Source organism: Malaclemys terrapin, chromosome 6 (genome assembly GCF_027887155.1).
Source record: "Malaclemys terrapin pileata isolate rMalTer1 chromosome 6, rMalTer1.hap1, whole genome shotgun sequence".
NCBI classification, from domain to species: Eukaryota; Metazoa; Chordata; order Testudines; family Emydidae; genus Malaclemys; species Malaclemys terrapin.
The window spans coordinates 70,103,155-70,117,570 of record NC_071510.1 but is presented as its reverse complement, the minus strand read 5'-3'; the positions used below and the strand labels follow the sequence as shown (position 1 = coordinate 70,117,570).

Sequence of the window (14,416 nt, the reverse complement as noted above, 5' to 3'; positions counted from 1 at the left end):
CAGTACTGCCAAGTTTAAGCATTCAAAAATCATGAGTAAGAATGAGATTTTACAAATTCATCTTGGATTCTTTTTATTTGCTGTCTGTTCTTTGAGCCTCTAGGATTCGTGTTTTCAAGCTTTTCCCTACAACCACGAGAGCTAGAAACGTCATTTGTTTTAAATGAAACTGAGATTCTCATGTAGTAACATGACTCAGGAGCTGTGGCTTTAAGAAAAATCCTGAAATATTGTGAGATTCATTTACAAAAGTTGGTCAACATTCACTTCATCCAGAAGTTTTTGACTACAATACTATCCAAATTTTATATCAATGACCTTTATATGAAGTTTGTCTATATTTTTATCTCCCTGAGCTTCTTAATAGCAATATGAGTATATATTGGATGTTAGATGGGCAAATAGTTGTTCGCTAGAACGAATGAAGTTGTTGATGAAGTCTCCTATTTATTTGTCACTTTTGATACAAAGATTAAGGGACCAAGTTATTTAAATTCAGGGATTAGACTAAAATTAATTAAATTGGGCATTCATCTTTGTTAGAACATCGCTGCCATTCCTTACCTATTCTACTGTTGTGATGGCAAGCCTTTGCACCTTTTAATTACCAGTTTTGCATAGTTGAAATCTGTTAAGCTGACACATGGAATTCTATTCAGATTCATGAAGAATTCTCTCAAAGTTGAGTTCAGAGTGGTTGATCAATTTGTATTCTTTGCTGCCTTTAATTATAATACACCCAACTCTCCACATGGGGACTGTCACTCTTGGTTCTTCTATAGTGTGGATTTGCAGAATTCCTGTGTCGTGAAGGAGAAAGTTTATTTAACAGCATAGGCGTCGACTCTGTGGGTGCTCCAGCACTGGAGTGGGGGTAGGGCGGAGGCGGAGCAGGGGTGGGAAGAGGCAGGGCTGGGGCTTGGGTGAAGGGGTAGAGTGGGAGTGGGGTCTGGGGTGGACGGGTGGGGGGGTCAAGCACCCTCCGGCTAGTGAGGAAGTTGGCGCCTATGTTTAACAGTATATGCGTAGTTCTAATGTATAGTCTCTCCAGATCTGTGCTTAACTTAAGCCCCTTCTCCCTTATGCATCAAAGATTTAAGGGCTGTATCTGGAGTTCAAAAGGAATTGGAAATGATTAGAGGGCAAGCACCTGCATTCTTGATTCCATAGTGCTGGATCTGAAGTACAAGTGTATGAACTCTTTTTTTTTTATGGACCAGAATGTCTCTTGGACTGCAGTTAGTTTCTAGCTGTCCAAATGAGCAATGTTGAAAGGAAAATGCTTTTTTGGAAGAATAAAGCAAGTGCATGTGTGCTGCATATTTTAAATAAATCTTTCTTTACTAGTATTGGCCTGAAATGTAACTTTTCACAGCAAGAAACAACTGGTTTAATATTAATATACCAAGTTAAGAATTTAAATCACCAACTGTGTTGATGGTGCTGCACAAAATCAAAGAATGTTATCTGCTTTCTAACAAGAGGAAAATTCTTTGATCCAGTACAGTACAGAGAGAGTGAGGATATAAATTGATAATTCAAGTACAGTATAGGTTTTTGATTGAAAAAGTAGTATAAAGTATACAGATAGTAGAATACATAAGGATAATATGACTAGAAGTTTCAATAATTGAATATTTGGAATCCTGCACTCAAGTGAGATGCAAAGCACCAGTTATAGAAAATTGTATTTATAAATGTTCCTCTCATGTGATTTAATATTACACTTGCATACTTAAGAAATTTTTAAAATACTAGTTTTAAATGATCCTAGACAAATGTCCACCTTTAATGGGTATTAAATTAATGTACTTGACATATTGGTAGGGCCCTACCAAATTCACGGTCCATTATGGTCAATTTCATGGTCATGGGATTTAAAAATTGGTAAATTTCACCTTTTCAGATGTTTAAATCTGAAATTTCAGTGTTGTAACCGTGGGGGTCCAGACCCAAAATGGGATGGGGGGTGAGGGTCATGGGATTGCCACCCTCACCTCTATGCTGTCTGGACTCTGAAGGCAGCAACCATGGAGCTTCCTGCAGCTGCAGGAGGTTCCCAGAGGTGGGTCTGGTCTCCCCACCCCCTCAGCAGCTGTGCAGGAGAAGAGCAAGTCCTGTCACTCCCCTGCCCAGCCCGAGCTAGGAGTCCCCTTTGCTGGGGCCCTCCAAGCACCACAGGGAAGATCAGATCCAATTCCAGAAGCCTCCTACAGCTGCAGGAACCTCTGAGGCTGCTGCTCAGTCCCAGAGAGTATCCCATTCTTGCAGCAGGGTGAGGCACCCAGAGGTGCCTTTGCTGGGGTGCTTCTAGGAACAAGGGGACATTTGACTTATTTCACAGTCTGATGCATTTTTCACAGCTGTGAAGTTGGTAGGGCCCTACATACTGGGGATGGCAACGCAATTTGCTCTAGGGAAGTGGTGGTAATGCCGATTTTAAATTTGCCTAAACACCTTCTGTTATAAAAATTGTGACCTTCTCATAGGAGATCTCTGTGATGGTTCTCAGGGCACTCTGGGCTGTGTCTCACCTTGTTTCCCCTGGCCTCTAGTGTGAGGGAGTCTTGCCTGTGCCTGGCTGGATGTCAGCTCCCTAACACCATCAGCCTTTCCGCCACTCAAGCACTCACCTCTGGGCTATGCCTGCCCTGTCTTCAACTTGCAAGTTTATAATAGGCACATCCCAGTCCAAGAATCCCTTTGAAGCATTCCTCTGTGATATCTAGCCCCTGACACTGGGCTACTAACAGATAGCTCAGGCCTTGGCTACACTCGGGAATTCACAGCGCTGTGAAGCGCGAGTGTAGTCGTGCCGCCAGCCCTGCGAGAGCTCTCTCGCAGCGCTGTAAGTACTCCACCTCTCCGAGGGGAGTAGCTTGCAGCGCTGTGAGTGAGCGTGCAGCGTTGCAGGCTCTGATCATACTGGGGCTTTACAGCGCTGCACTCGCTGCGCTCGGGGGGGGGGGAACATTTTCACACCCCTGAGCGCAGCAAGTTGCAGCGCTGTACAGCGCCAGTGTAGCCAAGACCTCAGATCCCAGTTTACCTTAAATCACTGTTGATGTAAACCAGACAGGACGTGTGAGCTCTTACAATGCAACAATAGTAGGTTTGTTTTAAAATATAAAGTAACTAGAAATAAGAGAGAGTGGTGAAAGCAAATGGTAACAAAACAAAATAATAAAACATCAACCTGAGTCTACACCTATTAATAATTACCTTTCCTAATAAAGTAGGTTTTCCCCCAAAAGTTCAGTCTGTTGAAGCCTCTGACAGTTTTCTATTGAAACTCTTAGTAGCATGCAAGATTAAATAGTTGAGTCTTGCATCACATTGTGGACTAAACAGGATCGGGTAACCACTCCCCTTGCCTGAATGGACCATCACCAAGAAATATTATCCCCGGCGACTAATTTAACTTCCAGAAATGGAGACAATTTCATCTTGGGTGTAATTGTCATCTTTCACCTGGCATCTCTTTCACAATCTTAGATTACTTGTTGGAATTGAAGACATCAGAGGGCTGTCTGAGTTCCATCAAGTTTCACTTAGATCAATAACAGCTTTGCACCCACCAGTGGGTTTCTCGATTTTCTTTTTCCACACATCCAACCACAGCAAGGTTCCTGAAAGGTCTTATGAATCGCTTTCTGCAAATTAGAGATCTCCGTCTTGTTCTTAATTGTCTTATGAAACAGCCATTTGAACTATGTTCCATGTGCTCGCTGTTACATTTGTCTATTAAGAGATCCTTTTTGATGGCCATCGCTTCTTCCCAAAGGGTTGGTGAGCTTGAAGCTTTAATGGCAGTCCCTATTCACTGTGTTCTCTAGGGAGAAGGTATTGTTAAGACCACATCCCAATTTTTTTATGCAAGGTTTCTTCTGAGTTTCATGTTAACCAGACTATTCAACTTCCTGTTGTCTTTCCAAAGATGCATCAGATTATACAGGAAGCTACCTTCTATATACTTGATGTCAGGAAAGCTCTAGGCTTTTCCTTGCACAGAACCAGACCATTTAGAAAGTCCTCTGGGCTTCTTACGTCTATTGCAGATAGGTTGAAGGGATCCACTCCAAGCAGAGACACACTAAATGGAACTCTGGGTATATTTTTACCTGTTTGTCTCACGTCCAACTTCCTCTACAAGTGACTGCATATTCTGCTACATCAGTGTTTCTCAAACTGGGGTTGCCGCTTGTGTAGGGAAAGCCCCTGGCGGGCCAGGCCAGTTTGTTTACCTGCCCCATCCGCAGGTCCCCGTCCCATTGGCCTGCAGCAGTGAACCGCGGCCAGTGGGATCCGCGATCGGCCGGACCTGTGGACAGGGCAGGTAAACAAACTGGCCCATCCCATCAGGGGCTTTCCCTACACAAGCGGCGACCCCAGTTTAACAAACTCTGTACTAGATCTCAGTCTACATCTGTAGCTTTAGTCAAGGATGTTCTGGTTGCTGAAATCTGCAGAGCTGCAACAGGGACCTTGGTGCATACTCTTTGCAACCATTATGCTTTGGTTCACGCTGCTAGACTGGATACTGCAGTAGGCAACACAGTTCTCTCTTCAGTACTGGACTCTGTTCTGAACCTCCTCCCTCCTTAGGGTGGGGTTACTGCTTGGAAGTTCCTTAAAGTGGGGCACTCGTGGAACATCTCAAAGAAATCCAGGTACTCCACAAGGTGAGCAACCTCTCCTTCTGGTAGTTTAGATCCCAAATCTATTCATATATCCACATTGCCTCACTGAGAGAACCAGTTATTATTATTATTGTCTTTGTCCTTAGCTTTGTTGTGTGTTATATGGGTAGCACACTGTTTCTGTGTGTGTTATGCTGTTCGATATTTCTGTTTACCTGCCTCATTTAATGTGTTACCATGTCTTCATTTCTACACACCATCCAAATTCTAAACATGACACTCATCGTTGTCATATCTGAGTGCTTCATAAGTACTAATGATTTTATCTTTATAACTCCCCGGAGACAAAAAGAGAGGGACTGTGTGTATTATCCCCATTTACCAGGTGGGAAAAAATTGAGAAAAAGACCAAGTGACTTGCCTGAGGCTGCAGAGTGATTTAGTGGCAAAACTATGATTAGAACTGAGGACCTTCTGACTGCCCACCCCATTATAGTTTCACCCTGCCAGGCTACCCTCCTGGCAGAAATACTGAATATCCACAACTTCCATTCATCTGTGTTTCAGTTGCAAGTGCTCAGCACTACTGAAAATCTGGCCTAAAGCATCTCAAGTTGGGCAGCTAGAAAACAAGGAATCACAATTAGTAGGCGCCTGTTAAAATTTTGGTTTAAGTTGCTTGCCTGGTATTGCATAGGAATCTCTGTCAGAGACAGGAATAGAGGCCAGTTCTCTGATGGCATCATAGAAATATAGGGCTGAAAGGGACCTAGGGAAGTTGACTCAGCAGCCCCTGCACTGAAGCAGGACCAAGTTAACCTAGACTATCCCTGACCATGTTTGTCCAACTTATTCTTAGAAATCTCCAGGGATGGTGTTCCTTGGAAGCCTATCCCAGAGCTTAACTACCCGTATAGATAGAAAGTTTTTTCTAATATCTAACCTAAATCTCCCTTGCTGCAGATGGAGCCAAGTACTTTCAGTGGACATGGCGCACAAATGATCATCATCCTCTATAGAAAACTCTTAAACATATTTAAAGACTGTTATCAGGTGCTCCCTCGGTCTTCTTTTCTTAAGACTGAACACATGTCCAGTTCTTTCCTCATAGATCAGGTTTTCTAAACCATTTTTTATTATGTTGATCTCCTCTGGATTCTCTCCAGTTTGTTCACATCTTCCTTAAAGTGTGGTGCCTAGAATTGGATGCAGTATTCCAACTGAAGCCTCACTGGTGCCAAGTAGAACAAGACAGCTACCTCCTGTGCTTTACATATGACACTCTTGTTCATATACTCCAGAATGATATTTTCTCAGCTGTATCACATTGTTGCCACATGTTCAATTTGTGATCCACTATGACCCCCAGATCCTTTTCAGCAATCAGTTTTATTCCCCATTTTGTAGTTGTGCATTTGATTTTTCCTTTGTAGTACTTTGCACTTGTCTTTTATTGAATTTCATCTTGTTGATTTCAGAAAAATTCTCCAATTTGTCAAGGTTGTTTTGAATTCTTATCCTGTCCTCCAAAGTTCTAGCAATCCCTCCCAGCTTGGTGTCATCTTCAGATTTTATAAGCATACTTTCCACTCCATTATCCAAGTCATTAATGAAAATATTGAATAGTACTGGAACCAGGACTGACCCCTGTGGCACCTCACTGGATACGCACTCCTAGATTGACAGTGGACCATCGATAATTGTTCTTTGAGTACAGTCTTTCAATCAGTTTTGCCCCTATCTTAAAGCAATTTCATCTAAACCATATTTCCCTAGTTTCCTTATGAGAATGTTATGTGGGACTGTGTCAAAAGCCTTACCAAAATCAGTATATCATGTTTATTGCGTCTCCTCCATCCACTAGCCCAGGAATCCTGTCAAAGAAGAAATTGGGTTAGTTCGGCATGATTTGTTCATGACAAATCCATACTGACTATTCATTATAATCCTATTATCCTATAGAGTTTTACAAATTGATTGTATAAAAATTTGTTCCATTATCTTTCTCAGTATCAATGTTAGGCTGACTGGTCTATAATTTCTCATGTCGTCTTTGTTCCCCTTTTTAAAGAAAGTTACTATATTTGCCCTTCCGCAAACCTCTTGGACCTCACCCATCCTCCATGAGTTCTTGAAGGTGATTGCTACTTCAAGTACCCAAGATGGATTTGTTCAGGCCCTACTGACTTGAATGTATCTTATTTAGCTAAATAATCTTTAACCTGTTGTTTCCCTGTTTTGGCTTGTGTTCCCTTCCCTTTGTTATTAATATTTATTATGTTAAGTATCTGGTCACCATTAACATTTTTAGTAAAGACTGAAGTAAAAAAGGTATTAACTCAACCTTCTTGATGTCATTAGTTATTAGCTCTCCTCCTCCTCTGTGTAGAGAATCTACGCTTTTCTTTGTCTTGCTCCTGTGTATTTATATAACCTCTTCTCATTATCTTTTATATCCCTTGCTAGGTATAACTCATTTTGTGCCTTAGCCCTGCTGATTTTGTCCCTATATGCTTGAGCTGTTCTTTTGTGCTCCTCTTCAGCAATTTGTCTATGTTTCCACTTTTTGTAGGATTTCTTTATAATTTTCAGGTCATTAAAGAGTTCCTGGTAGACCCATATTGCCCTCTCACTTTTCTTCATATTTCTTCATCACTTCAAAATAGTTGGAAGATGTGCATTTAATATTGTCTTTTTGAGAAACTGCCAACGCTCCTGAACTGCTTTATCTCTTAATATTCTTTCCAAATGACATTACCGGCTCCTGGATGCTACGCAGATGAGCAGTCTTCTCTTGCAGCTCGCTTTCGTGCTTACTGGGGGACTCCAGTAATGGATACTTCTCACATTAGGAGTTTTCCTCTGCCTGGCTTTCATTGGTGGGGACATGCAGACAGCATTCCCAGCAAGTCAAGACCTGGGACTGGTGGAAGCCTGTATGGCCAGGATGCCAGTCTGGCAGGGACCCCATGGGGTGCAGGCAGAGGAAGGGCTAGCAGTAGTGTGGGCGAGACAACCTTTCCCTCCCATTGTGGGTTCTTCCTCATGGAATGCCTGCACATTAATGACAGGAATTACCCTTCTTGGATGGTATTAAGCTGCCTTAATTACATGACAGTCTTTCTCTTCTCGTATTCCCCAACATCATTTTCTGCTCACCTTACAGCTTTTAGAGAAAAGAGGCAGGAATCCTACAGACAACACCCTCATCATTCACTATATTATCTGGTTCATTCACTGAACACCATCTATGCTGTGATTTGAATGCTAATGATCATTCAATTAGAGACTGGCAGAATGAGTTCATGGTGATAGAATTAAGGTTGCATCTTATTTCTGACATTCTCAGTAGGGGTCTGCCCTAGAGTCAGACCCCTAGTCCCAGTTCTCAAGGTAATAAAGGAGAGGAAACTAAATTGACAGAAATAAAGAGCAGCACCAGCTCCTCTGTCCTGCCTCTGTGTGCTTCCCAGAGACTGAACGAAGCTTGGATCTCTGCTTGCTCCTTTCTGGAAGCTGAGGATGAAAGGTCTTTTCACCTCCGCAAGCTGGGCTCTTCTGAATTGGGCTTCTCTCTTTTTAAGTGTCCTCCTCCAAGACTAGCATGTTTCACAAGTGAGATGGAGCAGGGCTGTCTGAGCCCAAAGCTACTCTTTAACCCCTTCTTGCCTGGTGCAGGGTTTGTACCCCCTGTCACATGCATAATCCATTGTAATTGTTTTCCCTGTGGTCAATTATTTACTTAGTTTTTCCTTTAGTGTGGGTCTTAACACACAGAAATAGAGGAGAGAAAAAGGTTATTTAAAGGTGATTGTAAATCCACAGAGACTAGAAGAGGACTCAGACATGTTTTCCACAGTACTGGAAACTGTTCCTAACTATTTTTTTTTTTTTTAAATTGACTAGAATTCCATTTGACTGTTTCTTTAAGAAGACACTTCATTGAAGAGAACTGAGAACTCTGTAGCCAACAAACTGAGCTCCTTTTTCAATTAAATTAAATTTTACAAATTTGTCTTCCATTTAATGGTTTTAAAGCATTATTAAAATATTATAAAAGCTCCTTTAAGATACAGATAACCAAGTCAAAAATGGAACTATAATGACTGTTAGGTAATTGTAAAAAACAAAACATGACATCACAATGCTTTCTAAAGATGGTCTACAAAGCATAAGCACTAACTGTCTTTGAAATAAGTCTTATGCTGATTAGAAAACTGTTACACACTTGGTTAGAGTCAGCACAACAGTATAATTCACTCTGAAGTATGTAAGAATTTGATCTTACGGGTTACTTAATTTTATAAGCTATAAGATATTGTACACAATTTCATTTTTATTTTTTCTTTACATATATTAAAGCTAATTTTTGCACACTATTTCAAAATGTATGAACTGCATAATAAATATGCTTTTTGCCAATTGGATTATGAAGGTCAAATGAAAGAAAAACAGGAGTACTTGTGGCATACTAACAAATTTATTATAGCATAAGCTTTCGTGGACTACAGCATCCGAAGAAGTGGGCTGTAGTCCACGAAAGCTTATGCTATAATAAATTTGTTAGTCTCTAAGGTGCCACAAGTACTCCTGTTCTTCTTTTTGCGGATACAGACTAACATGGCTGTTACTCTGAAAAATGAAAGAAAATTAATGTTGAGTTGTGCTCTATGCACATAATTTGTGTAATGTTGTTTGTTGTTTTTCTCCCCCTTAAATGTGGACATCTGGAATTTTAAATTCTCTTTAGGGATCCTGCTGACTTGTTAATCATTTTTGTGCTTTTTGTTAAATGGAGGATTTCTTGCATGTTTCCTGCTGGGAAAATGGAGTAGCTTTAGAACAGGACATAACTGGATACTGTACCTATCTGAGAAGTCTATTGCATTATCATCAACCAGTAAATGCTTTCCAGTGCTGTGTGAAATTCTCTTGAGGACTGTAGAATGCAGATTCACAATTTAAAGGGAAGAGATGATGTATGCTGTTAAAAAGGGGTGTGTTTTGTCTTCTTGGGTGAAACCCACAAACACTGAACTTTCTACATATGGTGTGAAGTAGGAGATTATCTAATGATATTGGTCAAACATTAAAGCTTTCATGAAAAATGTGTTTGGTAATGTTTTCTGTGGGGATAGGCAAAGAACAGAGACGTTTGAAGACCAAGGAATACACTTAATTGAAAGTGTATCATTGGTACACTAGACTTTATATAGATACAGATGTGTTATGAATGTAATAGAGGTCTGAATGTAATAGAGACTGCCAGCCTCTCTTACATTTCATATCTGTTTGAACAGACTCTGGCTGTGTTGGTTCATTATACCACCGTAACATAACAGAGTTGAGAATGGCTTTCTAGGGGGAGAGGATCTACAGTGTGGGCTGAACAGTTCTAAGAGATCTTAAGAGTAGCAAAATCTAACAGAAAAGTCTTGAACTGAACTTGTTTTGGTTCCAAAACCAAATGCCAGGAAGGGATGGGTCTTTACCTCTGCATAGTGTGGATTTTGTTTTAAAGCTAGTTGAGAGGCACCTACTCATACAGTATTATAAAATTCAAAAAGAGCTTTGAGAAATGGAAAATGCTGTGTTTTGCAAAAGTTCATCCTATTTTGACAGATAAAAAGCTCTGGAAGAGCAGAAAGAATGACCCCCACCCGTCCTCCAATAAAAGTGTGTGAGGTGGCTGGGATACAGATGCAGTTGAATAATTTGCAACTGACCATTCTGCCATCCAACCATCCTGTTACATTTTATAAAATCCCTTAATTTCACAGCACCCCATGTAGTAGGTGTCATTCAACACCCACTTTTTACTGATGCAGAAACTTGAGTTGCACAGGTTAAATGCTTTGTCAAAGATCACATGTGCAATCTGTGGTGGAGCTGGAAAAAGAACCCAGGTGGTCTCACTCAGTCCTGTATGTTTAAAATTTATGAAACAAGAAGACAAATAGCATTTGTGAAAGACAAATTAAAAACTGGAAACGGGCACTATGTAAGCTTCCCAGATAAAGCTTTATCGGTCCACTGAAACCTTGACTGTGGCCATTTGCCTCTCTTCCTTGCATCCTTGTCAGAGGAGAGATTACTAATTGCACTGAATTGTTTGGTGTTTTTGTGCTGTGGATGAAAGGCTCTAAGTGCTAAATTGAGACTACCAAACACTTGCAACCCTTTTTCAGACGTGTTCTTGCGGTCAACATTGAACTATTGGAGTGACGGAGTTCCTGTCTGCATTTCCATTCTTCAATATTGATAATTCATTCCTTCTTGTTGTTCCTCTGAACTGCTTGCTTTGGGTCCTTATAAACTTGTATTCTGATAATATTGTTAATCTGATTTGTATTCTATTGTTATGGAATTCTAGCTTCTTGGCCACTTTTTCAACTAGGCTGTCAGGGCCTCATCCTCTTCCTCCTCCTAGCTGCTCATGACTGTTCTTCCACTCTCCCACATTCCCTTTCCTGCCCTAAATAATTATCATTTTCCTTTATATCCCTTGGGCTCTAGTTTCTCTAATATTATTTCCATCCTTTTACTTCTTTTCTCTTGCGCCCTGTGGAGCACCCAGTGCAACTTAGAAGCAAAATCACAGTTATCAAGATGTGCATATAATGAACCTAAGTAACCGTTTTCAAAGTAGCAGCCGTGTTAGTCTGTATCCGCAAAAAGAACAGGAGTACTTGTGGCACCTTAGAGATTAACAAATTTATTTCAGCATAAGCTTTCGTGGGCTACAGCTCACTTCTTCAGATGCATAGAGTGTGTTTCACTCTATGCATCTGAAGAAGTGAGCTGTAGCCCACGAAAGCTTATGCTGAAATAAATTTGTTAGTTCAAAGGTGCCACAAGTACTCCTGTTCTTTCTAAGTAACAGTATAATCTTATTATTGTATCCCTTGTTCTCATTTTTCTCCCTCTTATTGGCTGGTACTCTCACTCATTGCATCATCTCTGAAATTAGACTGAAATCTCCTTAGGACTGAGCAGTGTATCCTATTTGCTTTTTAAAGTAGGTAATACACGTTAGGGTGTGTGTGTGTGTGTGTGTGCGCGCGCCTGCTAAGGCCTGATTTTAAACATCAACTACACAGTTTGTATGTCCAGTTATGACACTCGTGCATGCAATTGTGCCAATTTATTGCAAGTTTCTCTCTCTCTCATTAGTAAACTATATAATCATTGGATACAGATGTAATTGTCTAAGTCACCACTGATTTAATTTCTTAGCTTTGTTAGATCAGGGATCGGCAACCTTTGGCACGCAGCTCGCCAGGGTAAACACCCTGGCGGGCCGGGCCAGTTTGTTTACCTGCTGCGTCCACAGATTCGGCCGATCGCGGCTCCCACTGGCCGTGGTTCACTATCCCAAGCCAATGGGGGCTGCGGGAAGCGGTGCGGGCCGAGGGATGTGCTGGCCGCCGCTTCCCGCCACCCCCTGTGGCCTGGAGTGGCAAACCACAGCCAGTGGGAGCCGCGATCGGCCGAACCTGCGGACGCGGCAGGTAAACAAACTGGCCCGGCTTACTGTTACCATTAACAGTAAGTTTATCAGTAGTCTCCTCTAAAAAAGTTGGATTCAGTTAATGGATGGATATTTATGATAAGAATTGCTGCACATAATCTCAAATAATGTTTTAGTAAAAATTACCAAAGATTTGTTTCATAGTCGCTGAAAAATACTTTGTCAGATTTATATTTCATGAATTTGAGAATAATTTACTACACTGTAAGATTATGCAAATGAAAGTAAATATATTCCTTATTTCTGCTTCTAAGTTTTTTATAGCTCTTGTGTTGTACATATATACTTATAGGGTGTTCACCTTGTGAAAGTGAAGGATAACATTTCTTTGTCCATTAGAACAAGTTCTGGAATTATATGTTGAAAACATGGTTGTACTGAAAACCAAACAAAGTTGATATTAAATACATGGCATATTTTATTCTTATATTTGAAGACAATGAGGAAAATTATACTGTTTCCCCAATATGATACTTGGGTTTTTTTGCTCTCTACATTGTACAGTCTCATAAGAATGACCATAATGGGTCAGATCAAAGGTCCATCTAGCCCAATATTTGGTCTTCCAACAGTGGCCAGTGTCAGATGCTTCAGAGGGAATGAACAGAACAGGACAATTATCAAATGATACATTCCATCATCTAGTCCCAGCATCTGGTAGTCAGAGGCTTAGGGATAGCCTGAGCATGAGGTTGCATCCATGACCATCTTAGCTAATAGCCATTGATGGATTGTCCTCCACGAACTTCTCTAATTCTTTTTTGAATCTAGTTATAGTTTTGGTTTTCACAGTATACCCTGGCAATGAGTTCCACAGGTTGACTATGTGTTATGTGAAGAAGTGCATCCTTTTTTTAGTTTAAACCAGCTATCCATTAATTTCATTTGGTGACCCCTAGATCTTGTAGTATGTGAAGGGGCAAATAATACTTCCTTATTCACTTTCTCCACACCATTCATGATCTTATAGATCTCTATCATATCCCTCTGAACTAGCAAACCAGATATAATTCGATAATAGCCAGCTAGGTGCATTCCAACTTTTTAAACCCTTTCAAGTCAGGATATTAAGGTAACATGGTTTCATTTCTTTAAATGTTTTTGCCTCTAGCACTCAGATTAATTATATGGAGAATATGTAGCACATTGCAGAAAATTCATAAAAATAAAATAAATAAAAAGACCCAAATGTTCACATCAGTAACTACTGACATGACAACATTTCTTTATCTTGAAAAGCTTCAGTAACTGGGATTCTGAATAAGTGTGCTTTTTTTTTTTTTTTAATGTCCCACTCCTGTGGGTGGGGAAAGTGCCATAATGGTTTCTCATAAAAGATTCTTTGTTAAACTTTGAATTTACCCATTTTGAGGAGAAGAGATGATCGAAACTTGCATTTCTCTTCTCCTCCATGTGATCACAAACACTGATGATTCTTTTAAAGGCTGTCTGATGTACATTGTACTAAAAGAGAATTCTCAGCCAATCAAAGTGCCAGGATGCTGTACAGTTAGTGACCCATAACCTTATAATTAACATTTAAGTGTACAGTTATCTGCTCTCTGTTGAGGGCTTGTCTCTCATATGTCCCTTATTTTGATAGTTGTTGCTCACTTTAGTCCCAGAACTCCCTGTTTTCCCTGTACCATGCTACCACAGCCTCCCCACATCCCTACCCTGTACCCTGCTCCTGCACACCCCACCCACCCCCACACTCCCCCACACTCCCTGTACCCTGCCAATACAGCCTACCCACCCCCAAAACCTGTCCACATCCACACCCCCACACTTCACCCACCCCTAAACCTCCCAAACTCCTGCCCACATCCACACCCCAGTACCCTGCCACTACCGCCTCCCCACCCCCAAACCTGTCCATATCCACGCCCCATACCCTGCACCCCAATACTCCGCCCAACCCTGTACCCCGCTCCCCTATTTTCCACTGTTTTTAGTATTCCCTAACTTTATTCTTCAAAATTATGTACATCACAAATAAAGAATCATGAAACTAAGGTCATGGACAGTTACTTATTGTCTGAATATTGAGGATGTTTTGTCCCACTCTTGGGCCTTGGCAGGTTGAGAGCGAGGGGTTGAGGTCGTATACGGTTATTTCTCAGTAACCATATACTTTGTATAGTCTTCAAATGAATAAAATACATGCAAATGAATATTATGGTTAAATTATGTAATTTTTATATTTTCTGTGAAAATGGAATGCAGTTTACTTTAAATACAGTAA

The 14,416-nt window shown here is 40.8% G+C and overlaps 1 protein-coding gene across 7 annotated transcripts in view; it reads left to right on the top strand.

Annotated features, from left to right (window-relative positions):
• The window catches only part of PAM (peptidylglycine alpha-amidating monooxygenase), a 233,852-nt gene that overhangs the window by 76,699 nt on the left and 142,737 nt on the right, over nt 1-14,416 (top strand). The window lies entirely within an intron of this gene.